Source organism: Globicephala melas, chromosome 18 (assembly GCF_963455315.2).
Source record: "Globicephala melas chromosome 18, mGloMel1.2, whole genome shotgun sequence".
Taxonomy (NCBI): Eukaryota; Metazoa; Chordata; class Mammalia; order Artiodactyla; family Delphinidae; genus Globicephala; species Globicephala melas.
The window spans coordinates 71,819,653-71,845,537 of NC_083331.1; the positions used below are offsets into that span (position 1 = coordinate 71,819,653).

Genomic DNA, 25,885 nt, shown 5'->3' on the forward strand with positions numbered 1-25,885 from the left:
CTGTGTCATGTGACTGTTATAATGTTAGAATATGATACTGTCTGTAAAGTACATTGTAAACTGAAAATGATTAACACAGGTTAAATGGTGGGTTAGGCAGTTTCTATAAAGACCAACTCCCAGAGCAAATAAATCTCAGGGGCTTCTTAAGACAATGAAGGTGTATTACAAAATCATGAAAAATCCAGTGTGGATGTCCACAGTCAGGCATGCTAAATTGAGGACACAGGTGCCTTCTATTACTTTCTAGTGTCTTGGTGACCTCCACTGGGATCTGTGCTTCCAGCCAAGAGATGAAGGAAGATAGTGTGAAATGCCTAGAGAAGAAATTTCTGGGATCAGGCATAAAACTGGCAGCTACCATTTCACCCACTTTCCATTGGTGAAGACTAGTCTAAAGGTCCTGACAAGATATGAGTAGGCTGGGTAATATTTACTGGTGAACTACAAAATGAGAACATAGATCTTTTTTAAAAAAAATTTGATTGGAGTATAGCTGATTTACAGTGTTGTGTTAGTTTCAGGTGTACAGCAAAGTGAATCAGTTCTATATATATGCTTTCCTTTTCATATTCTTTTCCCATACAGTTTGTTACAAATATTGAGTAGGGTCCCCGGTACTATACGGTAGGTTCATAGTAGTTATCTGTTTTATATATAGTAGTGTGTATATGTCATTCCCAATCTCCTAATTCATCACTTCCAACATAGATATTTTCTATGCTGGTTAACAATTAGTGAACAAGTTTTCACGAACAGTTAAAAAAAAATTAGCCAGCCTCTGCCACAAAAATTATCAGCATATTTATTTTAATTGGACTTTGAAACATAAGTAGGAATCTAATAAGTGAAAATGGGTCAGGGATCACATTCCAGTAAAGAGTATGGTGTGATCAATGAATAGAAAATATAAGACACTTTAGATGGAAGAAATTCAATGTAGAAGTGAGAAGTCTGGTACAGGGGGCCTGAGTTTATATCCTGACTCTCATATTTTAGCAGTGAAGCGATTGCTGTTATGCTATCTAACCTCTCTAAACCTCAATTCATTCCACAATAAATTATCCATAGTAGTACCTTATAGATACTATTGTATAATACCTTATATGTATTTTTTGTGAGAACTAAAATAGAAAATGTGAGTTTAGTAATCTGCACATTGTCTGTTGCATTATAAGCGCTTTTAAGATTCAATAATATTGACGGTCATTAAAGAGCATCTATGGGCATAGATCTACTTCCCAAACTAATACATTTTTTATGTCTTCCTATTTCTTGATTTGGCCCAACTTAATATATGTATAAATCAAAACAAGTTGTAATGAAAACAATGAAGATGAAGGTGGTATAAATAGCATGAAATATCTTGTTAGCTACTCAGAAACAGTGGTTTGGTAACAGTGCTTGATTGGGTTTTCTGTTTTCAATAACTGTGGTAGTTTACAGTTCATAAGAACAAGGCCAGTTTTTAGAGTAGATTATGCAAAATGGTTTCCCATTATGCATACGTGGTCATTTGGAGAGAAAACTGTCTTGGCCACAGTTTCTGGCCTCATCTTACTGAAAACCCACTTCAGTTCTCAGAAAGACTGACTGCTTAGTTAGACTCACAAAGAATTTCAGTTCAGCTCTCAGTTCACCTAGAGATCCAACAGCATCATTGACAAAATTCAAGCTCAAGATTGGTGTCTTTGCCTAAAAGTTTAGAATTGAACTATGATCACTGTTTGGCCTTAGAAATAACTGTTGTAGACAAGATCTTTCATCACATTTTTTGTTGTTGTTGTTGTGGTACGCGGGCCTCTCACTGTTGTGGCCTCTCCCATTGCGGAGCACAGGCTCTGGAGGCGCAGGCTCAGAGGCCATGTCTCACGGGCCCAGCCGCTCTACGGCATGTGGGATCTTCCCGGACCGGGGCACGAACCCGTGTCCCCTGCATCGGCAGGCGGACTCTCAACCACTGCGCCACCAGGGAAGCCCCTCCTTGTCCTTTTAATGTTGCATTACCCCTGCACTCAGTCCTTGAGCGTCTCCTATCCTTACTCCCTAACTTACTTCACCCAGTCTCACGGGTGGATAAACCCTCCCCATGCTGATGATCCCCGAGTTGGTATTTCTAACCCAGATATTCCCCTGAATTCCACATTGGTTTGTCCATATCTACAGTGTCCAGTACTGAGTCCCTGAGTTTCACAGGTCAGCTCCTCCTGTAGTTTCCCTTTCTTAGTTATGTGCACCCACATTCTTGAAGGTTTTAAGGTCTCAAACTTGATGTCAGCATGACTTGCCTATTTTATCATCCCCAGTTACTTATTCCAATTTGTTTGTAAATTCTGGTAGCTTCAAGTATACAAAATTCAGGCACTTTTCACCTCCTATCTTACTGTCATCTCTCATCAAAATGCCATAGGCACCTCAATAACCTCCAATCTGGGTTCCTTGCAGTCTCTTCTCAAAAAAACAAAGAAAAAAAAAAAAAAGCAGCCAGAAGGATTCAACTAAAATGCCATTCCTCTACTCAAATGTCTTTTTTTTTTTTGTGGTACGCAGGCTTCTCACTGCTGTGGCCTCTCCCGTTGTGGAGCACAGGCTCCGGACGCGCAAGCTCAGTGGCCATGGCTCACGGGCCCATCCCTCCGTGGCATGTGGGATCTTCCCGGACCAGGGCACGAACCCACGTCCCCTGCATCTGCAGGCGGACTCTCAACCACTGCACCACCAGGGAAGCCTGGGACAATTCACATTTTTATTCATCAACTATGATTTCTAATAATGGTGTCCCTGCCTTTCTCCATTTTAATAGTTTTTTATAGAAACTCACAAAGTGACTTTCTGAAATAGTTGGGTTACTTTCCAGAGTTATAGTTTTGGGGATTTTTTCTTAAAGCAAACATTAAACATTCTGCTACACATGTTATTTTCTTTACATATATTTCAAAATAAAGGCAGTTCAGTCTTTTTTGCTCTATAGATCACTTTATTTACATGCCTTAAAATGATAACCCGCTATTGAAATATTCCAAAGTAAATTAATTGGTGCAAAATTTAAACATTAAAATACTACATCTATGGAGATGTCTTCAAAATATCTTCATAGGTTATTTGATAATAGTATAATGCCTGACATTCAGCGAGCTTCTATTGTGTTTTTCATCCTTTGTTGATGTAGAGATCCATACAGAGATGAGAAAAACAATCTAAATGGATTTCACTCTCAAATCAAAATGAGTTGTGTCTGAAATTTTGTTGTGTCTGAGGCAATTTAAATCCCTCCTGGAGGGCTTCCCTGGTGGCGCAGTGGTTAAGAATCTGCCTTCCAATGCAGGGGATATGTGCTCGAACCCTGGTCCGGGAAGATCCCACATGCCATGGAGCAACTAAGCCCATGCGCCACAACTACTGAGCCCACGCGCCCAGAGCCTGTGCTCCGCAACAAAAGAAGTCACCGCAATGAGCAGCCCGCACACTGCAACAAAGAGTAGCCCCCACTAGCCACAACTAAAGAAAGCCCGTGCACAGCAATGAAGATCCAACACAGCCAAAAATAAATAAATAAATTTATAAATCCCTACTGGACATCCTTCACTTCTCCAGTTTTATCAAAAAAGAAACATTGCAAAAAAGTGAGAGCATTTTTACCTAATCGGACTATGCTAGTGAAATGGAGATAACAAGAAGCCTGAACCCACCAGGGACTGTGTTTTATTGCCCTGTGGGCCCCTCAGCATGTTTTGGAGGCAAGGGAGAGTGTCTCTGAGCACAGGTGGCTACCAGCTCGCCTTCAGTAGCAACCCAAGCATTTACTCTGAAAGGAGGCCAGGTGGCCCCTGAGGAATTAGAGAAGGAAACTGTGTAAAAGTTAAAATGAGAAAAATTGGGAGAATAAATACAAAAGCATGTGTTCGCAAGGGCGAGCACTCCAAGGAATGACACCTCAGCAGAATCTGGTAACTAGGCCAGGCAGAGAACAGTCTTCCTAGTTTAAATGAGTCTTGCAAAAACCTTCCCTCTTTCTTAACCTTCAATTCTGCTGTATATTCAAACGTGCACGAAAAAAAAATTAACTATAAATTTAGGAAACGGACTCAAATTCAGCAAATTTTATTTTGCATATTTATAGAGCCTTTAACTGCAATTTCTTCAACTGGTAACTGTACAGTCTTCATGCTGATATGACAGGTAATTGATGTTTTCATTTTCAGTTTGATAATTTATCTTAGTGATAATTTATCTTAGTTTCTGTATAATTTAGACTATGCAATGATATAACTGCATTCACGAATGGTTTTGGAATAATATCTTAACTTTTTATGTTCTGATTTGCAAGAATGTCTGATTAAATATTCCATTTAAATGTGCTTAGATTTATGGACATGATATTATGTGTCAGTTGATGGAAAACAGCTCCCCAGGCTTGACCTATGCTTAAGGCCCTGTGATAATTAATCAAGAATAGATGCAGCTACTCCTGCTAATGACCTCATCAGCAGTGGGTGTATTTTTAAGATGGAAAAAATAAAAGGTGCAGCCTGATTATAATTCTTTTCAGTCTGATTTTCTCCTTAGCTACCATAGTGAGGCTCTGGAGAGAGACTGTCTGAGTTGAGTTTAATGATAACAATTCACATTTACTGAATCATTATTACCACTGGGCACTATATAGAACACTTTATAAATAAATCATGTAATTAAATTAGCACAACAGTACTAGGAGGTTGGTGCTGTTACTACCATTATTTTACAGACAAACAGATCAGATCTTAGAAAAGCTACCTAACTTGTTCAAAGCAATCCATCTAGTAAATGGCAGAACCAGGATTCAAACCCAGGCATCCTGGCTCTGGAGTCTATGGTCTGAAATCAGAAAGTTGGCACGTAATAAGCCATTGATAACTGTTTCTTTCTACTTGTACAGATTTTAAAAAATGCTTTTTAAAGCAAGATCCTTTTCCTTCCAAGGTTATTTTTAATGAAATAAAATGTTACAGGTACAGTTTAATTCTATTTGCTGTCTACCTGCACCTGCTTCTCACTGTCAATACACAGAAGTAATGTTATGTTAAATATGGTGCATTTCTTTCCAGGCCAATTTATTACAATTTGAGTATCATTGTTTATGACCATCCATAGTGCATTAGAAAACATATGTATTCTTCAAATTGCTTTTTTTCATTTATCATTACATCCTTAAGATTTACCCAAGTTGTTCTATATTTAGTTGTATAAATATATTAAAACATTCATTTGAGAATTAATATAAAATTAGATTGTTTCTATAGTTTACTGTCGCAACTGATTTTGTAATGAACACATATAAGATGAATAAGTTCTATACATTTGCTATACAAAATAGTGCCTATTTTTAACAATACTGTGTTATACACTTAAAATTTGCTAAGAGGGTAGATTTCACGTTAAGTGCTTTTCCCACACAAAAAAAGGGAGAGGCAGGAGAAAGCTTTTGGAAGGTATGGACATGTTTATTATTTTGATTGTGGTGATGTTTTCATGGGTGTATGCCTGTATCCAAACTCATCCAATTTTATACATTAGAAGTGTGAAGTTTTTTTGTATACCAATTATACTTCAACAAAGCTATTAAAAGAATAAATACGTTTTAGGCACAAGGTGTATGTAGTCACTTAGTACATCTTTCTGCTGGAACATTTCTCCAGAGTAGACAGGTGAAAGTGAGTCTGCTGTGTTAAAGTGTATGTGTATTTTCCAGTTGACCAGCTGTCCCCTGACTGCACGCCCCAGTATTAATAAAGGACCTCTTTGAGTTTCCTTTTCTTTATACTGATACCATCTCTTTATATGCCAGTTTACCTGCTTACTTTAAAAAAAAATTCTCTCACTGGAAAGGTTGTGACATGTAATATAATTAGTGATTTAATTTGTATCTTCCCGGTTACTATGAAAGTTGAGAATCTTTCCTATTAGTTGTTCAATATTCCTCTTCCATGAGCATATTCATTTATTTATTTAAGTTAAGGAGTCCTCTGAAAGGAGTCAAGAGAAAATGTTGAGTGAATAGTTCAATCAATGGGAAGTGAATTTGGATTCTGGTTAAAATCAGAAGAATTAATGTAGGCATCTTCAGCATATAGGAGGCATTTACTACAATACAAGCGATGTCACGCCAAGAATGAGTAGGGAGAAAAGAGAAGAGACACAAGGATTCAGCCTCAATACGTGAATATTTGGAAATCCCAGAAAAGGAGGAAGAGTCCACCAGGGGACAGAAATAGACCAGATAGTCAAAAAATGAGGAGAGTGTGATCTTAGAGAAGGCAAGACAGTGATTCAGGGATGAGGAACCAATCTTTCGGATAAGACCCTGCTGAGAGGATAAGAAAGACGAGAAGTAAAAGTTGACCATTGGAGCTGCCATTTTGAAGAACATTGAAAATTGACAGGATCAATTTTATGGAGGGATGGAGTTTAATGAGTGAATTTTCTTTTTAAGCAAGCCCAATTTATGCACACCTTTCAATTGCCTTTGCCTTACCTGTTTCTTGGGCTCTCGCCAGCTTGGTCTTCGATAACCCACACTGTGGTCACAGTCTCCTGGCTCATTTACCAGGGGTCAAGGCCATTAGGTCTTCTACCAGGGTAAGTGCCATGTATGGGAAAGGTTCTCTTCACCCCTGATGCAGAGGGAGCAGAGGCGATGCTGCCACCTGACTCTACCTGAAGGGACGGGCCGTGACCCTGACTCCTGCCATTACATTGGGATCCAGATGAAGTCCCCTAGTTCAGGAGTGATGTCTGATTCTCCAGCGGCTTCCCAAAGGTCCAAATGACATGACACAAACGTACATTGGCATTAATTCTCTGTGAGAACAATCTTGGTCATTGATGAGTAGAAGATGTAAGGGAACCCATAAATAAATCCCTCCCCCATCCTCCTTCTAATGGATGGTTCTCAGATAAGGTGTTTCTTTCTGGCCAGCTGGAGATATCCTATGCGACCAAAGAGTCAGCTATATCTCCTTAGGAAGCTGCTTTATAATCTATAATCTTCTATTTGTTTCCCTTTCTTTGCCACATTTCTTCCTCCCCTCCCTTGCCTGAGACTGCATCTCCCATGAAAACACTAACCTTTGAGTTTTGCTTCAGTTTCCATTTTCCGTCAGGTGATGGCATCTTTCAAAGAAAGCAGAGAAGTAGAACATTAGCTTGAGAGAGAGGTGGGTCAAGATAATTTGTGTTGTTTTTTATCTGTGTATTGTGATGGTGAAGGATATTATAGTATCTTCGTGCACTTCTGTAACGATTCAGTAGGTACACGAGAAAGCTCATTTGCAGAAGCAAGTTTTTTGACTTTTGGTGCAAAAGTATGGGAGCCACTGCAAAAAGCAGAGACCTTAGCCTGAAATACGAGTAGAGAGACCCACTCAGAGTCAGAATACATGCGTGTACAACTGGGAGGGGGTCGTACTGGGGGAGGGTGGGGAAGTTCTTTTCTGATTTGTCCATAATCACACTTGAGAATTTTGATCTCAAATGGAATTCTTTTACCTCAGATTCCTACGGTTAATGTTTAGTCTGAAAGTAGTTCCTTTTCCAAGAGAAAGTTCATAGACAGAGATTCTAATCATCCTTCAGGTATAGGACACAAAGATTGGAAGACCCTCTCAGGCAAGAACCAGCCCTACCTAAAGGAATAAAAAGTATCACTTTTTGTGGATTATGGAGACATTTCCCATACCAGCAGAAACCTGCCAGTGTTTCCTCGGTAAAAATGAGGAATTGAACACTGACATTATTGCAAAAGAATATGTTCAGATATATAGTGATAGTAAATTAAAATTGAAAACAGGAATTTTCTTTTTTTCATTTTAAGTGTCTTTCTTTTTTCTCTGACCCCACTCCAGGGAAACATGACTATATTTCCTAAGCTAACAGGACACCTTTAGACTTTCATGTTTATTCAGGCTTAATCATCAGATTTTTTTCTGAGGCAGTGTGGACAGGTAATTATTGATATTTGCAGATTATGAATTGTTTATTAAAGTACTGAAAATGACTATTCTCAAAATAATTTTTCTGGCATATGTATTTTTCAAATGAACATATCAGTGCCAATGAGTAGCCTAAGGGAAGGATATAGAAGTCCAGAAGGTACCAGTGATTATGTTCTGCCGCTTCTGGGTATACGGGAGTCTTCATTTTTCTATGCCAACAGCACTGACACAACCTTGCTTAAATGAATGGCTACAGATACCAAGACACTATATTCTTGCAGCATCAGCCCTCTGCTGACATACCTTATCATTACAATTTGTTTCACCTTTCCTTGTGTGTACTATCTTTCTGAAGTTTTATCTAGTCAACTACCATAAGCTGCTGTCCGCAAGCACATTTTTCAAATCTAATGAGAAAGGTGATTTTGGAAAAGAAAGCTAATGACCTCTGGTGCTATCGGCTTCTCTCCCTCAAATCTGCACAGCCATAGCATCAATTGTCTTGAGATAGATGTTGGTGATCTGATGTTTGCTTGGGAAACTTCGAGAGCTAGTTCAAAGTGCAAAACAGCCCTGGAGAGAAAGGAAAAATATATAATTATTGTCTGGAACTCAGGGGAGGAGGAATTACTGAACTCACAATGGAAAATATACAGTAACCCACACTTAGCTGTCCATTTGATGGAAGGAAGAAGATCTGGGGAATAATTGCGTGGGAGGAAATTGTAGATCCTCTTGCTTTGAAGGCAAAGCATGGGTGGACAGACAAATGGACACCCACATACGTTCTCGCTGACTCATGTCTGTTTCCTCCCTACTAGGAAGCAGCGATGGAACGTTAGAAAACAGAGAACACAGTCTAGGTGAGGGAGGTTACTCCCCTTCAAATCCTCTTTGGCGAGATATCTTTGAGGTGAAGAGCTACTTTGAAGCAGACACAGAAAATCATACCCAAATCTCTTCTCTAATTAATTGTTGTGTTGTGATGGGGAAGGATATTATAGCATCTGGGCTCATGCAGTGGTCCAGTAGGTACATGAGAAAATTCATATGCAGAAGCAACAAAACAGACATTTGACACCTAACCCTCTCCTCTTATTTTCAAAAGCAATTCTCTTATCAAGTACTTTTCAACCCTGATGTCTCTGTGATTCATGTCCATTTTCTCAGGCAAAGATTGCATGGAAATGTGGTCACTTGTTCAGGATGTTTACTTATTAATTTCTTTTCCTGCTGATCTGTCCAAACCATACTGGTAGCATCCAGTTCCTAGACCTGAGAGTATAGCCTGCCACTCTTCACCATTCTTTACATCCCTGATGTTCTACTTCTTGATGTTACTGAAGCCAATTTGGTTGTGGGGTCAGCACCCAGAATCCCCAGCAGGACACAGGATTTGTGCAGGGAGACCCAGCCCCCTAGGCCATCTTGCAAACACTCAGAAGTTCTCACCCTCCTCTCGGCACCAGCTGTGATGGATAGGTGTAACTCCGAGTCTAGGCTTACTTCCCTCTTCGCACTGAGAATTCCTCAGTGAGATATCATATTGGAGCCTTTGTCTTAGATGCTTTATCTTCATGCCTTTATTCTCTCTATATGTCACTTATCTTTAATATTCTGACTAAACTCAAGGAAAAATGAATGGCTTTATTTGGCCTTCAAAGTGTTCCCCAGGGTCATGTAAACAGTGAATGAATCCTCTCACAAGGCAGTAAAGTAGATATTGAGTGTGGTTTATTTCCTGGAAGCACATTATTTTCCAGAGAAACCAGGATCCTTGTTATCCAGGATTAGGGTGTCTACCCACCAGGTTTTGATCTAGCTGTACAAAATATGAGAAAGATATTCAATTCTTGAGATTAGAGCTAATAATAAATTTCTTAACTGAAAGGTAACATGTTTTTGAGACAAGAATTTTAATCCAGCCAAATTGTTTAGGATCCACTTTGCTTAACTCATGTTGCAGTTTTAAAAATATTGGCAGCTTCATAAGAAGGAAGCCAAAGAGGAAGGCACTTTGGTTCAACTGAAGCACCAGCCTGCTCTACCCAGAGAAGCACACTTCGGGAGAACCAACGGAAAGGAGCCTGAACTGTTAGAGCCCATTCCCTATGAATTCATGGCATGATGGATGGAAAGAAAACAGAAGACCTGGACTGTAAAAAAATTAAATAAATTTTTAAAAAGTAGAAAATAAATTTAAAAAAAGTAAAAAAAAAAAAACAAAGGCAATGATGAACTTCCATAGTGAGGTATGTCAAGATATCGAGGGATCAGCTAGCCACGCAGAGTCAGGCTATGAGGAGGGGTTTTTTGTGTAAAAGAAACAGGTTTATATTCTTCAGGTAAGATTCGCCAGCTCTTATGTTTTTGCCACTTTCCTGCTTCTTTATAGGATTCAGCCTAGTTAAGATGGACTCCTCAATTTCAGTTCATGCTCTGCCTAACAAATCTCAGAGCCATGTTGCTTATTTTGGGACAAACGTAAGGAGTCAATTTATGAGTGTTAGAGGGGCTATAGGTATGAATAACAGTGTAAATGTGTTGGAACTTGGGCAAGTCTGCTCGTGGTGTTTCTGGCACACAGATGAACCATTTTTTGCTAGTTTGTTTTAAAGAAGTCTACTTTCTTGACGCATGCAATAGCTCAACACACTGATTTGAGCTTTTATTCAGTGTAATTTTATTACTTTAAGCAAACAATTTTTTATTCAAATTATTCTAATTTCCTTCCTTTCTTCCTTCTTTCTTTCTTTCCTTCCTTCTTTTTCTTTCTCTTTCTTTCTCTTTCTTTCTTTCTTTCTTCTTTCTTTCTTTCTTTCTTTCTTTCTTTCTTTCTTTCTTTCTTTCTTTCTTTCTTTGCATGGTCTAATTATTGCATGGTCTAATTGTTTAACAGTCTGAGAATTCTATTCTCATTTCAGATTTACCGAAGTTTTCTTCAGTCATTGACTCCAATGTTAATTGGCTATTGCCACAATAATGCTGTGTAACAATCATCACAAATCTGAATGAAATAAGGCAACAGATATTTATCTCATGATCTTGCATCTGCAAATCAGCCATGGTTTAACTGATCTAGGCTGGGATCTATTTACTGGTGCTACTGCAGGTTGCAGGTCACCTACAAATTTCACCTGGGCTTGCCCTCAAATTTCACCTGGGCCTATGTGTGTGTGTGTGTGTGTGTGTATATATATATATATAATATATATATATGGCTTTACTATCTTTGATGGTCACATTTACATAAATTTAAAATGTACCATGCAACATGTAGGCCTTGAATATCAAGGAAATATTAAAGGGGGAAAGAACTCCAATAACTTAAGTTTGTTTCCAGTGCCAAGAGCAGGAGACATGTCAACAAACTTTAAACCAAAGTTTAAAGCAAAATTTCAATCTTGTAGCCACCTGTTGAAGTTTTGACCCTACTGTGTCACTTTTGAATGACATTGCCTTTAATGTTTTTTTTTTTTGGCAGCATTTTGGACCCTGTTTCTCAGTTCGTATGAACAGAAGAGTTCATGCTAGGTAAGCTTGAAATATTTGTTTATTTATTTTATGACTAAAATTTACTAAAGAAAAAGAAATACATTGTTTCTTTCAGAGGCAAACCTACATGACCTTGGAAATGTGTGATAATTCTGTGCAATGCAATGATATAATGCCTGGAACATGAACTGTCCTAATGTTACTAAGTTCAACTTTCTTCTAGACCATTTACCCAACACGGCATTGGCTCTTATGAAACTTCTGAATGATCTGTGCTTCTAAATCCCACAACTCCAACTCTATAGTCAATTGGATAGATGCCAATTGAATTAACTCCTTAGGTATTGGTCAAATGTAGCAACTTCTCAGTACATTCCTCCTTTTGGAAATGCCTTATAATATATAGAGTTTGGCTCCATATATTCCAGCCAATGTCTGTTTAAAACAAATATTTTAACAGAGGTTGCAATCACTGGCCCATATAGTATTACTTCAAGCAAATATAACTGTAGTCATCTGTGGATTACTAGTTACCCTTCCAACTATTTATATGACTTAAATAATATCATTCTGCTCAGCAAGACAGCAAACAAGACAGAATTATACATGAGTGTTCTCCTTAAGTTCACACATTCTGAGCTAAAAAGCAGAGCTCTGCCATCTCAAGCTTCCCTCAACTACTTATTGTGTATAATTTCTCTTGAGAAAGGTCTTATAACTTTAAATCTTTCACAATCTCTCCCAAACCGTATCTCCTATTTCCTTTCAGCATTATGATTTCACTATGGCCACCTAGGATATTCTCTTCCTGCTTTCTAGATGTTTCATTTTCTAGGACGAACTGAATATTATCCAAATTCATGTGAAATGCAGCCTAATCCTGGAGGGTTCCTCTGTTCACATTAGTCCTCCATGACCGCTGCTCCCTTGACCTTCCCTGGCAACACGTCTCTCTCTGGTCTTCTCTGTTACTTTACTGTGTTTTGTGGTGGTGGTTACTTTGTTTTGTTTTGGTTACTCCTAGGGCAAAATCTTCATTTAATGTAGTGTGTGTGTGTGTGTGTGTGTGTGTGTGTGTGTCCATCAGAGCATGTAACGCATTTTTTGATTTTGATTACTGACAAACTATACCAAAAAGAATATTTTCATCCAAACTTTAAAGGCGATAATGACACAATTTTGGGAAAATATTTTCCTCTGGCAGGATGAGGAAATACTATGCAAAATTTTTCTTGAAGTATTCTTCTAAATATACATGGGTAACCACAGTTCTATATTTATAGCAAACTCTTTTCTCCTCAAACTACAAGTTCCATTGACAAATCCTTACTGGATATTACAAGTCCTTACCGGACATCTCCATTAGATGGTCCCTTGATAATTCAACTGAAGGGCCAAAGCTGAACTAACCTCTTATGATTCTCTCCCCCCAGAGACAGTTAAGGAAATTTCTATTAATCTATGTGATAAAGGCAAGTTGTTGATCAATTTAAAAAAAAAAAAAAACAGTCTTCATCAAGTCCGTTAGATTCCGATTTCTGAATACTTCTTGAACCTATTCTTTCCTCTCCTAACTACCACTGCACTGATTCAGACCCTGATCAATTTTGAGACTATTTTAATCTCAATTCATGAGGTCTCCACCTCCTGTGTCCCTTAGTTCTAGAAAATTTCCCACTGATCATCCCACTTTTTCTATAAGTTAAATCTAATGTATCATCAGCTTTCATTTTTAAAATTAATATGATCTTATTTAGGGTAGATCTTGTTTTCATCTCTTGGGAAAGCACTTTGGTACTTGTACTAGTTCATTATAGCTAACTTCGCAAGATACCATGGAATGGTGACTTACATACACACATTAATTTTCTCACACTTTTGGAGGCTGGACGTCCAAGATCAAGATGCTAACAGCATTGGTTCCTTCTGACATCTCTCTTTGGCTTACAGATAACCACCTTCCAGCTGTGTCTTCACATGAGTCTTCTCTAGTTCCTAGGATGAACACAAAATCTCCAAGGGCTTCACATTTGCTCTTTGCTGTCCTTGGAACATTCTTCCAATCACCCTTCACTTAACTAGATCTTATCTTATATTTAAGACCCTTTTTTCAATAGAATCTTCCTTCATGGTCCCAACATTGAGTCATTTCCTAATGATATTATCTTATAGCAACCTGAACTTTTCTATCATATTACTCAAGGCATTTAGTAGTTACAAAAGTATTATAGTTGTGTGTAATTATGTGTGTAAAATTTATTGTGTCCACTAGAGTCGTAGACCTAGAGGGAAAGTACTATCGTCTTTCTTCTACTCTACCTCATAGCGCCTGGCTATGGCACTCAGTAGATATTGTGGAATGAATGAACGCATGGTATGCCTCCTCATTATTACTCGGTGCGTCAACAAATAATCTCCAAGTCTCAGGCCAAATGATTCCTGAGCAAAGCATTTCCTCATGGTCAAGGCAAATTAGATGCTTTCTCTATGTTTTGATGACTTTCACCCAGGCCATCCTGATATACCAGTCCCCTCGGAAAGAAAAGACTTCTACAAAGATGGGAGAATCACATTCCAGCAAACCAGACTTTTAATCACATCACTTTGTAGGAATAAATATCCATTTCTTAGCTCTGATATTTGATCATTTTCTGGCCTTTAATCCCAATGCTTGTCTCAAGAGGCAGTAAGAACAGTCTCACTGGGCCACTAGGACCCACCAAATTGTCTACTGATGTACATGGTAAACAATGTTCTTGATGTTACCATTTCCCTTCCCATACCTTTCAGGCAGCTACTTGAGAACAATTATTTGGGACTGGGATTCCTGTAAATTTGGTGCATATAGAACCAGAAAATATCTATTCAGACTCTATTATCATCTTATTCTTACCACTAAGATGAAATGGCCTAGAACATACAAGCTGTAAAGGAATTTCTCTGTTGCAATTATTATAAATGTAACACAGATTTCAGCTGCATGGTATTCTTTAGAATTACTGCAAAATGTGGCTTCTGTTTTTGTTTAACGTCTGAAGGAAAATCACTAAATCCTGCATTCCAAATATTGTGGAAACACTGGCTCCTCTACTGCAAAAAAATCTCTGAAATTTTTGAGAAATCTCATATATTTCCTGGTCACTCTTGGTTCTGATCTCCTTCTGGTGGTGAATTATTTTTTTCTTTTAAGATATTTTTTTTGATGTGGGCCATTTTTAAAATCTTTATTGAATTTGTTACAATATTGCTTCTGTTTTTATGTTTTGATTTTTTGGCCATGAGCCATGTGGGATCTTAGCTCCCCAACCAGGGATCGACTCTGCACTCGTGCACTGGAAGGCAAAGTCTTAACCGCTGGACCACCAGGTAAGTCCCTGGGGGTGAATTATTGATCTCCGTTAATAATGAATTTACCTTTTCTCCACAGCATCAATCTTCACAGAATTTCTTCCTAATGTCTTTGTTCTATAAAGCTCTATGTACGAGGGTTGGAAATTGGAGAGAGGTGTGTTTGCACTGCAACACCATGCTAAATTTTAGAGCAAGGTATCTTTGTTCTGTAAAACCCCTTGATTACCTTTTAAAAATTTTTATTGGAATATAGTTAAAATGTTGTATTAGTTTCTGCTGTACAGCAAAGTGAATCAGTTATACATGTATACATATATCCTCCCTTTTTAAGATTATTTTCCCGTATATATAGCCAGGACATGGAAGCAACCTAAATGTCCATTGGCAGAGGAATGGATAAAGAAGATGTGGTACATATATACAAGGGATATTATTCAGCCATAAAAAAACCCCAAAATAATGTCATTTGCAGCAACATAGGTGGACCTAGAGAAAGTTACTTGATTATTTCTTTTACTAGGAACTTTCTTTCTCTCTCTCTCTCTCCTGAATCATCCCAGGAGCAATTCATAAACTCTTTTACTGCAAGTACTCCAAGCATACATCTTTCTTTTTTTCTTACCCCTAATGAAAATGTTGGCTTCCCTTGGTGCTCTAAAATTTCATTAATATATATTGTCAAGGAAAACTTACTCATTTGGTACCTCAAAAGATGTGGCCACTGATTCAAAATGAGAACTTTTGTTTGTTTTAAAAGTATTGAATTATTAGGATCTGAATACCAGCCAGGCTTCTTAGTTGTGAGCATAGTTCAGGCTGATTTAAAAAAATGATGTTTGGACAGCACCATATCACAAGGAGAGCTGGAGAAGCAGGTCGAAAACAAGGAGGAGCATAGGGAATTTTTGCAGGCAGAAGCACAGCCAACGTCAAAGCCCCAAACTAGTTCAGTGAGAAAACTGCTGCTTTTTTCACTCACATCTGGGTGTCATAGCTTCACCACCACTGCCGCTGCCACAGGGCACTGGAACTAGACCTCCCTCTGAGTTCCTTGACATCACTTCCGCTGAGTCCCCACTTTTGTTATCATGTCTCCTGCAGTGTGTCACTAAATTCTGGTTTGAAACTCTAGGTAGAAGTCCAGGCTGAGCCGAGGTCATCTTCCAGCACCTTTGCTGCAAGAGATAGTGGGGAAGTAATGTCTGGTCTTTGATGTTACCCTTCTCTAGTGGGGTGCAGGCTCAGCACCCCCAAATGCTCAAAGTGGGGAAGCTCCCAGATATAGGAAATGGACTCAAAGTCCAAGGAGAAGAAGATGATGATGATAACAATAGTAATAACAATAATAATAATGATAATAATGAAATCTCTGCATTCTATTAGAAACATTCTTCATAAGTGGACAGAAGCCATTTAGAGATTTCTTCTCCAAATTTAGGGAGTATGTCAAGCCCCTTGAAGAGAAGCAGGGGCTGTTACAATGAACATTTTGTGCCTCCGTTGGCTTTAAATAGCAAATGTCCTTCATCTTTCTTACCATTGACATTATTAGACATTTTGAGGTGAAACAAAATGAGTATTTTGGAGCAATGACTTTTTAAAAACAATTCTTATGTATCATTGTTTGTTTCGCTTTCATTTTCTTTTCTCTTTTCTCTGATTTTTCATATGTACATAGATTTTAAAAATGAACTATTTGATACTTTTAGATTTTCAGAGAGTGAGAGCAAGGGGGAGAGAAAGAGAGAATAAGTCTTTGCTCTTCTAAAAGAATTCAAGAGTTAAAAAAAAATAATTGATTTTTAAAGTATATTATGATTCATGTATATTATATCATGTATTTATATTTGTATGTAAAATAGGTTTGGAGACATTTTTCACTCTGGAAATAAACTATAAATATAGTATTTTTGGTTGTCATTAGAATGCTTGGTAAATTACTATTGGGTTGACATTCTCAGAGGAATTAAGCAATAGAATATTTTTCTATTAATACTAGGCTAAAATATTTATAATTTTATATTATCAGGCCTGAATAAATCAGCAATATGTAAATAGTAAATTCAATATTTAAGACATAATTTATGATTTGACTTTTCAAAATGATGAAGTATATTTACTCATTTATTTTAAAATTTGAACTCAATACCTTAATCCTGACAATGTTGATAAGTATAGGTTTGGATAAAATTCAAGCATGTAAGTTTGCAATGAACCACATGAAAATCGACCAGATGAAATTATGTCACTTTCTAAAATTCAAAGAAAACTACCCAAAACAAAAATTTTAAAATATACTTTTAAAATGCTTTGATTGAGAAGACTTCTCATTTCAGCTCTGACTTGTAAAGAGCTTGGAAATCATCAATTGTGACCCTATAACAGGGAAAAAACACTGGACAATCTGAAAATTGACTTTCCTTAGCACATCAGAGAGCCGAGTTCTGAGGGCAGCCATTGTCCTGAAATCTGAATAGATGGACAAATCCAGAGTCACAGCAGGAGCGTATGCTGCCTCTGCAGTGACAAACTGGTAGGGACGTTAAATGGCAATTTTGACAAATTTCTGGAGGCTGAGTGTGGACTAGCGTGGGAGTGAGAAACTCTTCGAGGGGCATCTATATTTGCATGGTTTATATATAGAACCCCACCAGGTTCTTCTGGGGAGGGGCCAAACAAGATCCCTCTATGGATCTAGCATTAAAGATGGAAAGTAGCCAGTGGAAGAAACCATAATTCAATACGCCCGGTGATTCTCCATCACCAAGGACAATTCTCCAGGAGAAACAACTTTACCACAGCCTCAGCTCCCAGGGAAGGGCATTCCCCTCCTAACCTATTCCCCAACTGCAGCCTCTACTAGCCTTCTTGTCTCACATAAAGGGGGAAGGAATCATTGATACCAACCCCAGAAAAGAGAAAACATGTCCATCTTATTAAAGAATGGCTCCCGCTGAGGCAATAACAACAGTGATAGTTAGACCTGAGTTTATAGTAATCAATATTTTCCTGATTGAAGTAACCACTGCATTTGATCTCAACACCTCAAAGTGATAGTTACGATAAGAACACAGAATATCTTCATCTGCTCAACAACAACAACAAAAATAGATTTTAAACAAATGCCTAATTTTTCCAAAATTCAGTTTGTATGGGAGAGACACAGAGAGACAGAGAGACAGAGAGAGGCAGAGAGAATGAAAGAATGAGAATCGTATTTAGGGTCTAGGTCCAAAATCGAAATTCACGCAAGTGTTGCCATGAATGTTTTCTGTGGAGCAGAATATGTAAATCGGTGGGAAAGTCAAGACATTCTAATTGTAGGCTAGGGCAGGGGCTTTCGTGTCACATAGAGCAAGCACCCTGCACTTTTTTACATTGATGATTGTTTATGTTGCTAGAAGCATAAGTATTGAAGTGCCGCGCCTCATTCTATGAGGCTCAGGAAAAGAATGCAAACACCAACTTTATTATGAAAACAATGGCTCCATTTTATTGGAGTTTGCTATGTGCTGGTCCCTGTGCTGAATTCTGGGCGCTTTCCATGCACAGTTTTGTAGAAACTTGGCAAAATACAGAGGAGGCATGTGCAAGTTTAATCTCCAATTCACAGATAAGAAAACTTAGATAATTTATATTGACTGTACAGGCATATTCAGAAATTAAGGGAAAGGGCCAAGACTCAACTCTGGTCTTCTGACTCCATGGAACATCCTCAAAATTTGCATAAGTAACAAAGAAAATGTAACACAGAAAAGAGTTTAGTTAAGTCTCTGGATTGATTCGGGCTTGGTGGAAATGGTATATGTGTGAGTTTGAATATGCTCACAAGTTAGAATTTGGACAAATTTCAAGTAGAAAGACTAGGTCTAGGATTCTTACCACTAATTGCTCACAATTCATATCCCAGTGAATTTTTAAGCAAGTAGGATCTGTTTACCAATAAAATGTAAAGAACCAAGGGATAAATTTTAATTACAAAAAACTGATAGTTAACATTGAGATTTTAATAAACTTGTGGACCTATGGTAAAATAATCCACAAGATTTGTACAATTTTATTATCATTTATCTGAATACAGTGAGGAAAAAAATGGCCCCTTCTGTGTTTCAGGAGAATCAACCCGTAGTATTTTATAACTGATCTAAAAGTTATAGATAGTACAAAATAGAATAACATACATTCCAGGAGAAAATTGTCAGCACATATATAAGGGTATGTGTGTCTGGTGTGTGTGTGTGTGTTTCAGACATTTCTAATTCTGATTTTTATTACTGAAATAGCAGGAAGAAGATATAGTTCTCCTTGCCTTAGCAGGAAAAGTAATCTATCCCTAAATATCTGATGTCAGTATGTTTCAACGTCTTAAGAAGTCACACTAAAATATACTTTAAACTTGTCTCATATTTCGAGTGACTGGATTTAATAGGCCTGTGATAGCTTTAAGAACTGGCTAGATCTTTAGACACATGTGTTTGAAAAGGAACTTTGCACTTAATTTTATATTAGCAAAATCTGTATAAATTATTGCCCTTTTTGGATACATTGATAAAACACTGCCTTAAAATAAAATCCCAATCCTATATCTAAAGAATTGTTAAAAACTAAATATTTACTGTTGTCTCTGAGAAGATCACAGACACAAAGGAATGTTAATAAAATTTTTTGGAAAGCCCTCTTGCCTCCTCTGTCCTCCATCCTCCTCTCTCTTTGGCAAACCTGTGTTATCTCTTTCAACCTCCCTGACGCCCGCTTGCCCCTCTAAAGCACAGCAGGTCTGCTCTTATGTTGATCTCCAGCTCCACTCTCTACATGGTTTATTCTCTAGGAGTACTTCTCTGCCTTTTCCAACACAATCAATTTGTGTTTGCCTTCTTTAATTTGTACCCTTCCAAATCACCGCCACCCCAATTTTGCCAATCTGCACATAAGACCCTGCATAAAACTGGCAAAAATAGAATTATCTTTAATGGGGAATGAAAGGGGAGAGTCTATGAAGCTCATATGTTAATGTTTTCGCTGTCACACTAGATTTCATTTTTCAAACCTTTGTAACACTGCCCTCGTAAATTGCTAAGTTGGTATCTGTCTGCTTTCTGTGCCAAAACACTGAGCCCTGAAAAGCTGGGGCCTTACATCATGCCAGAACACCGCAGGGCTGTCCCAGTGGGATGGAGAAAGATGCCTTCCTTTGAAAGATAAACTGAGCTCAGACGCTTTTTGAACTCTTATTTGGTTTCGATCCAGGCATTCCAGTAGAGAATGTCCCTCAGAACCTTGGAAAACTGAGGATGCACTTGTGTCTGTAAATATCCAGATGTATGCATCAGGTGTTAAGAAATTCCTCTGAGTTGCTGCCCTGTCGCTCAAGTGCTTAGAGATGGCTGTAGAAATGCGGGTAGAAAGAAAAAATCACACAACTCACATCTTCCCGTGAATTGCTAATATGACACTTTTACTTGCCAGCTCTCTATATATCATATGGCTTAACGTCCAGGTAAATATTATGTGGGATCTAAAATATGATGTAAATGAACCTATCTACAAAACATAAACATACTCACGGACACAGAGAATAAACTGGTGGTTGCCAAGGGAGAGGGTGGTGGAAGAGGGTTGGAGTGGGAGTTTGGGATTAGCAGATGCAAACTATTATTCATAGGATGGATAAACAAGGTCCCACTGTAGAGCGCAGGGAACTGTATTCAATATCCTGTGATAAAGTATAATGGAAAAGAATGTGAAAAAGAATGTATATATATGTATAACTGAGTCACTTTGCTGTACAGCAGTAATTAACACAACATTGTAATTCAACTGTACTTCAATAAAAAATAAATTAAAAAATAAAGCTCAAAGGAAAAAAAATGAAAAATAAAGCCTTCTATACTCAGTGAAACACTATATTTACGATAGAGTGTAAGTGAATAATTAGTATAATACTATAGGACTCAATAACCATTTGTTTGAATTTTCTCTGAGTTACAACAGTCCATGGCATCTGTTCAATGATTTATATTAAATTACTCTTCAGATGCAGCAGAATTAATTTAGCAATTTGTATTTTATAACAAAACCTGCAGGCTAGAGTTTGCTCATTCGAAAGTTTTCTTTCTTCCTTTTTTTTTGTTTCCACTAACTTTGATATTAATATAAATATGGAAAGAATATGGTGCAAATTTCTCTTAAATTAAAGCAGATTGAGCTTAAAACTGAGTGTTCGACTCTTCATTGCTGTTTTTTTGTACGGCCATCTCAGAGGCTGCACACGCAGGCATATGGATCTACTTACAAGGTCTCACACTAAATTTGTCCGTTGCTTGATCTCCCATCTCTCTAATGGCTCTTTCTCTTTTGTCACCAACACATTCATGGCCTACGGTTGACTGCTTTTATTGCTTTTAATTAAAGTCTGAAATAAAATGCGTCTATTAATCAGTGTGTGAAGCCAATCATGAGTAAGGGCTTTATAAACTCTGTACAAGATGGATAGTAGTTACATAAATTGTCCCACCTTTGTCATCGTGGCAGAAAGACAGTCATTTAAGTTAATTTTATCACGGGGAACACGTGTACTCTGGAAGTTTGAAAGGCAGCTCTTATTTTGACAAGCCAGCTATTTTTTTTTAAGGAGCAAGAGATATATTTAAAAATGTATCCTTTCACAGCGCAGTTGAGGAAAGAATGGGGAATGATTTTTTGCGAGTGCTTCTTAAATCAGAATATAGTCAGCTAATCACTGAAAATGAGCTGCACATCTTAACTGGTCTTTCCTCCTCCTTCTCCTAATAAATTTTAAATGGCTTGATTTTTTCACATTTCCCAATTCAGATTTACAGAATACGAACTTTGGATGATAAAACACTCAGCAACCTATTCCCTTCAGTTTCTAAGCTGGAGAGAAATGAGGCATTTCCCCTGATCTTTCTTTTATGTGCTGGCAAGTCTTTTCAAATTCAATTTAAATTTAAGTCAGAGATGAGACACTGCAGTTCACTGTGGTGTTGAGAGTGTCCAGTCTCACCAATACATATAGTTGTGTGGATTGAAATAAAAATATTGAATGACAGTTCAGTGAAATTTGTCTGAGGCCCTTGAGGAGTTCCACAGAGCTGAACACATTTTCAGCTGCTTAAGTGGAATGGTGGGATTTGAACGGGTGGTGGATTAGTTTTCCAAATTGTATATTTCCAATAATTGCATAAATAAACGCATCTCAGAGAGAGAAGTGTATATTATTCTTTACTGAAAGTCACTATTATTCAGAAATGGAGAAGAAAGGAATCTCTGGTCCTATTCTATGCGATGGAACTGACGAGGATCATGGTTGTTTTTTGATCAAAACAATAGTTGTGCTCAAAATCCTGACATCAACCTTGAAACTACTACCATCTTTAAAACTTTGTGTCTGTGTTTTTCATCCTTTTTTAAAAAAATTTCTTCATATGACAGATGAAAGGGTTGAAATAAATTACCCCAAATTCCTGTCTGCCTCTAAAATACACTAAATTCTGATGACTGTTTTCGCTCTTTCTTATTCTTCCTCTTTCTTTTCTCTCTTACCGGACCCCATCTCCAGAATCTCTGTGAAGTCAACTCTTGCTGGAAGTGGCCACTCCGTGTTAAAGAAGTGAGGAGACCATATGTGAGAAACAGTGTTTGGGGTCACTAATCAATTGCACAGTGAGATCCTGGGTACCAGGTCCAAGGTGACTGTTCACTACTTTGCACTTCCTCTGTTGCCATAGCAGTGAGCATCCTTGCCCTGGCCCAGCCATCTCCAGAGCTCCCCAACCCTTGGTTAGAATGTACTTCCTGTCCATTGTCAGCAGTCGTCCCATAGCTTGTTTTGGGCAGTGGAATATGACAAATATCTCGTCTATGAGAAGATTTTAATGCAGTTTATTGGTTTTGCCTTGGCCTCTATCATAGGAGTTAATGCCCAGGATGGAGACTGCTTTTTCAGCCTGGGTCAGTGAAAGAGAAGACATGTTGGAAAGAACCACAGCCTGAAGCATGGCCACGGTCACCCTACAGTTTACACACAGGGTTGGAGAGAAATGAAGGCTACTTTTTGTAAAACTCTGAGATTGGGGGTTGTTCATTACCACCTAAACTGACAATTATGTATTTTCCTTATAATATTTGTCGTGTTTTGTCTTCACGTGAGCCTCTTAGTGGCCAAAGGATATCAATAAACCAGGAAATTATTCAGGAAATCTGATCTTTTTGGCCCATTGCCCAAGTCATCTCAATCTTCTTACATATACTGGAAATATGTAGTCATCAGTCTCAAAGGTGACTTGACAGTAATGAGGGTCTCAGCACACAATACCCTGGAGCCAGGGCTTGGGTGCATAGGTCTCATTTCAAAGAAATGAGCCATTAGATAATGGGTTCCTCTTTGGAGATGGGCTGAATACCACTTTGCTTTCATTTTGCTTACTTCTTACTCATAAAATGCTGAAACATTTGCACAGAAAGGAGTCTTAAAGGTTACCTAATCCTGTACCCAAACATCCATGCATCCAAATATCCCGACTCTCAACTCATTAGTTAATAAATGAGGAAGCTGGGACCCTGATAAACCATAATGGACCAAGTTATACAAAGAATTGATAGCAGAGGCAAGATTAAAATGTTTTACTACTTCCTATATAGATCAGACTTTTTTCCATTGAAATCCTTGCTCTTTAAAACCGATATCTTGACATCACCTGGGAAGTTCTTTTAAAAATGTGCCTGGGGGCTTCCCTGGTGGCGCAGTGGTTGAGAGTCCGCCTGCCAATGCAGGGGACACGGGTTCGTGCCCTGGTCCGGGAAGATCCCACATGCCGTGGAGCGGCTGGGCCCGTGAGCCATGGACGCTGAGCCTGCGCATCCGGAGCCTATGCTCCGCAACAGGAGAGGCCACAGCAATGAGAGACCTGCGTACTGCAAAAAAAAAAAAAAAATGTGCCTAAGCCCCATCTTATTCATTTTGTCTACTTGTATATACCTCCATCACTCCATGAAAGCCACTGCAATATGAAATAATCCATTACTGAAAAAAACAAACTTTTATGTTTTCCACTATTGACATAACCACCGACCAAGTCCTAGATCTATGCAAAGGTGGAGTCTGCTATTTCCTACAGTTGTAGTCTCAGGGAAAATAAAACACCAGTGTGCACCCCAAAACTTATTATATGCAAAACTTCCAGATTCTAATTCGTTTTTCTTGCTTAAAACATGTTAATCTTATGTGCAACTTTATTAGTCAATTAATTAAATTACATCCAAGAAGATTTTAAAGACCTACTATATACCAGTCGCTCTTTTAGCTATTGCCTATGCATAGGTATAGATGAATAAGGCTCAGAATCTTTCCTCGAGGAACAGAAAAATACATCAAACTAGTATATAAGTGGTGTTGACTCAACTCCCGGCTCCCTAAAGGGTCTATCCATGCAGAAGTCATAAAAGCCAGGACGTCAGCGTGGTGAAGGTAACCTACTTAGAACATTTACCTCCTTCATATTCACTCAGCCAGCACCAGGAGATTCACTCCAACACAGCAGTTTACCGGAGAAGTTTCCAAACGTGAATCCTCTGGTGTTCACGTGAGCCACGTCCAGCAATGCAAGCCCATTTGCCTTCTCTTGGTCTCACGCTTTACTCCAATGCAAATCTCTTTCTAGTTCTTCAATTCTTGTTCCATACTCTACAAGGAGGATCTATTTGGACAACCAGGTACTTCTTTGATACTACTTACCTCATCTACTTGGCTTCTTTCCCTTTAATATCATTCTCGTGAGGATAAAGAATCCATCTACCAGGAGGAGGACATGCGCATTTTCATTTCAACTGTTCCCACTAGAGTATTTGGGCAAAACCAGCTTTGTGCCTGCCTCACCTGCACGCCTGATATTGACACAAATTTTGATTATTTTTTAGTCTCTACTCTTCTTTCCCTTATCTGATTTCTTACATCTTGATGACTGGTACAAGCTTAATGAATTTCCTCATTTCACATATTCTAGTTTTACTCAGACAAGGAAATGTGAAGGAGGTGTCACGCTGATGCATTTTTACTTTCCAAGCTAATAAATATTCTTTTAATCAGTATTACTCATGTGCTTCCAACAACATCTTTCAAAATCTTGTAGTGAGAAAAGCTCACTGCTTATATATCAGATATTCTTTTGTCTCTGCTCATGTGGAAGAAGAAAACAGAGGAACCACATCTGATTTTATCATATGACATAGGTCATCACTTAGCAAGGCTCTGAGACAATGGAGGACAGCACAAGCTAAGGGCTAGGGTTATGAAATGGTGTCAGAAGAATTATGAGTTTATGGTGGGAGAGAGGTGATAAGTGATCATTCTCGTGGCCTCCTGGGTAATGAGGTAAGAATGAGCAGGCATAGATGTTAGATTTCCATGGGACATTTTTTCTTTTTTTTCTAATTGGAACCCAATATAGGATTGTCAACTTTTATAGAGACACGGAGATAGATACAATGGTATTTTTCTCCTTTTGCTGCAAAATCGTGGAAATTTGTCATGGATAATCTGAAAATTTGGGAAATCCCTGGGCAGAACTCTCAGAATGAGGAGGTAAAAAAGATATTAAAGGCAAAGGTCTAAACATAAATATCTAGACAAAAATCTAAATGACATTCTTGGTTTATTAATGAAATAACTTAGCTTGTTCAGAAAAAAAAAACTATTTCTAAATTGGGTCCTTCTTATATAACTCTTTCTAAAAAGAAGCACTGAAGTCAATCATTTCTAAGGTTGATTGGAAAATTAAGGCCAATCTGTTCACACCAGAAACCCATCTAAAATTTTTATTTTTACAAGATAACTGCTTCTCAAATCAAAGTTCTTCTTAATAGCTCTTCTTAAACAACGGCAGAAAAGAGTTGTTATTTTCAATTATAATAAGCTCACAAACGGTCCTTGAAAACTGTGTGGTCATCCATTTTTCAGTAAGACCACAGTTCTCACAGAGGCCCTTTTAATGGAAGAACTTGAAAGTGTGTGTCACTATGTGTCATGTTGAGACCTCACACATCAGACTGGG

General features: G+C 38.1%; 1 long non-coding RNA gene across 2 annotated transcripts in view; it reads left to right on the forward strand.

Moving 5' to 3' along the window:
• LOC132593850 (uncharacterized) overlaps nucleotides 1–25,885 on the forward strand; it is a 407,474-nt gene that overhangs the window by 315,437 nt on the left and 66,152 nt on the right. For both annotated transcript variants that reach the window (XR_009559782.1, XR_009559783.1), the window contains exons 3-5: nucleotides 11,455–11,504; nucleotides 14,748–14,831; nucleotides 22,396–22,525. This is a non-coding gene — a long non-coding RNA (uncharacterized lncRNA). The remainder of the gene's footprint in view (nucleotides 1–11,454; nucleotides 11,505–14,747; nucleotides 14,832–22,395; nucleotides 22,526–25,885) is intronic.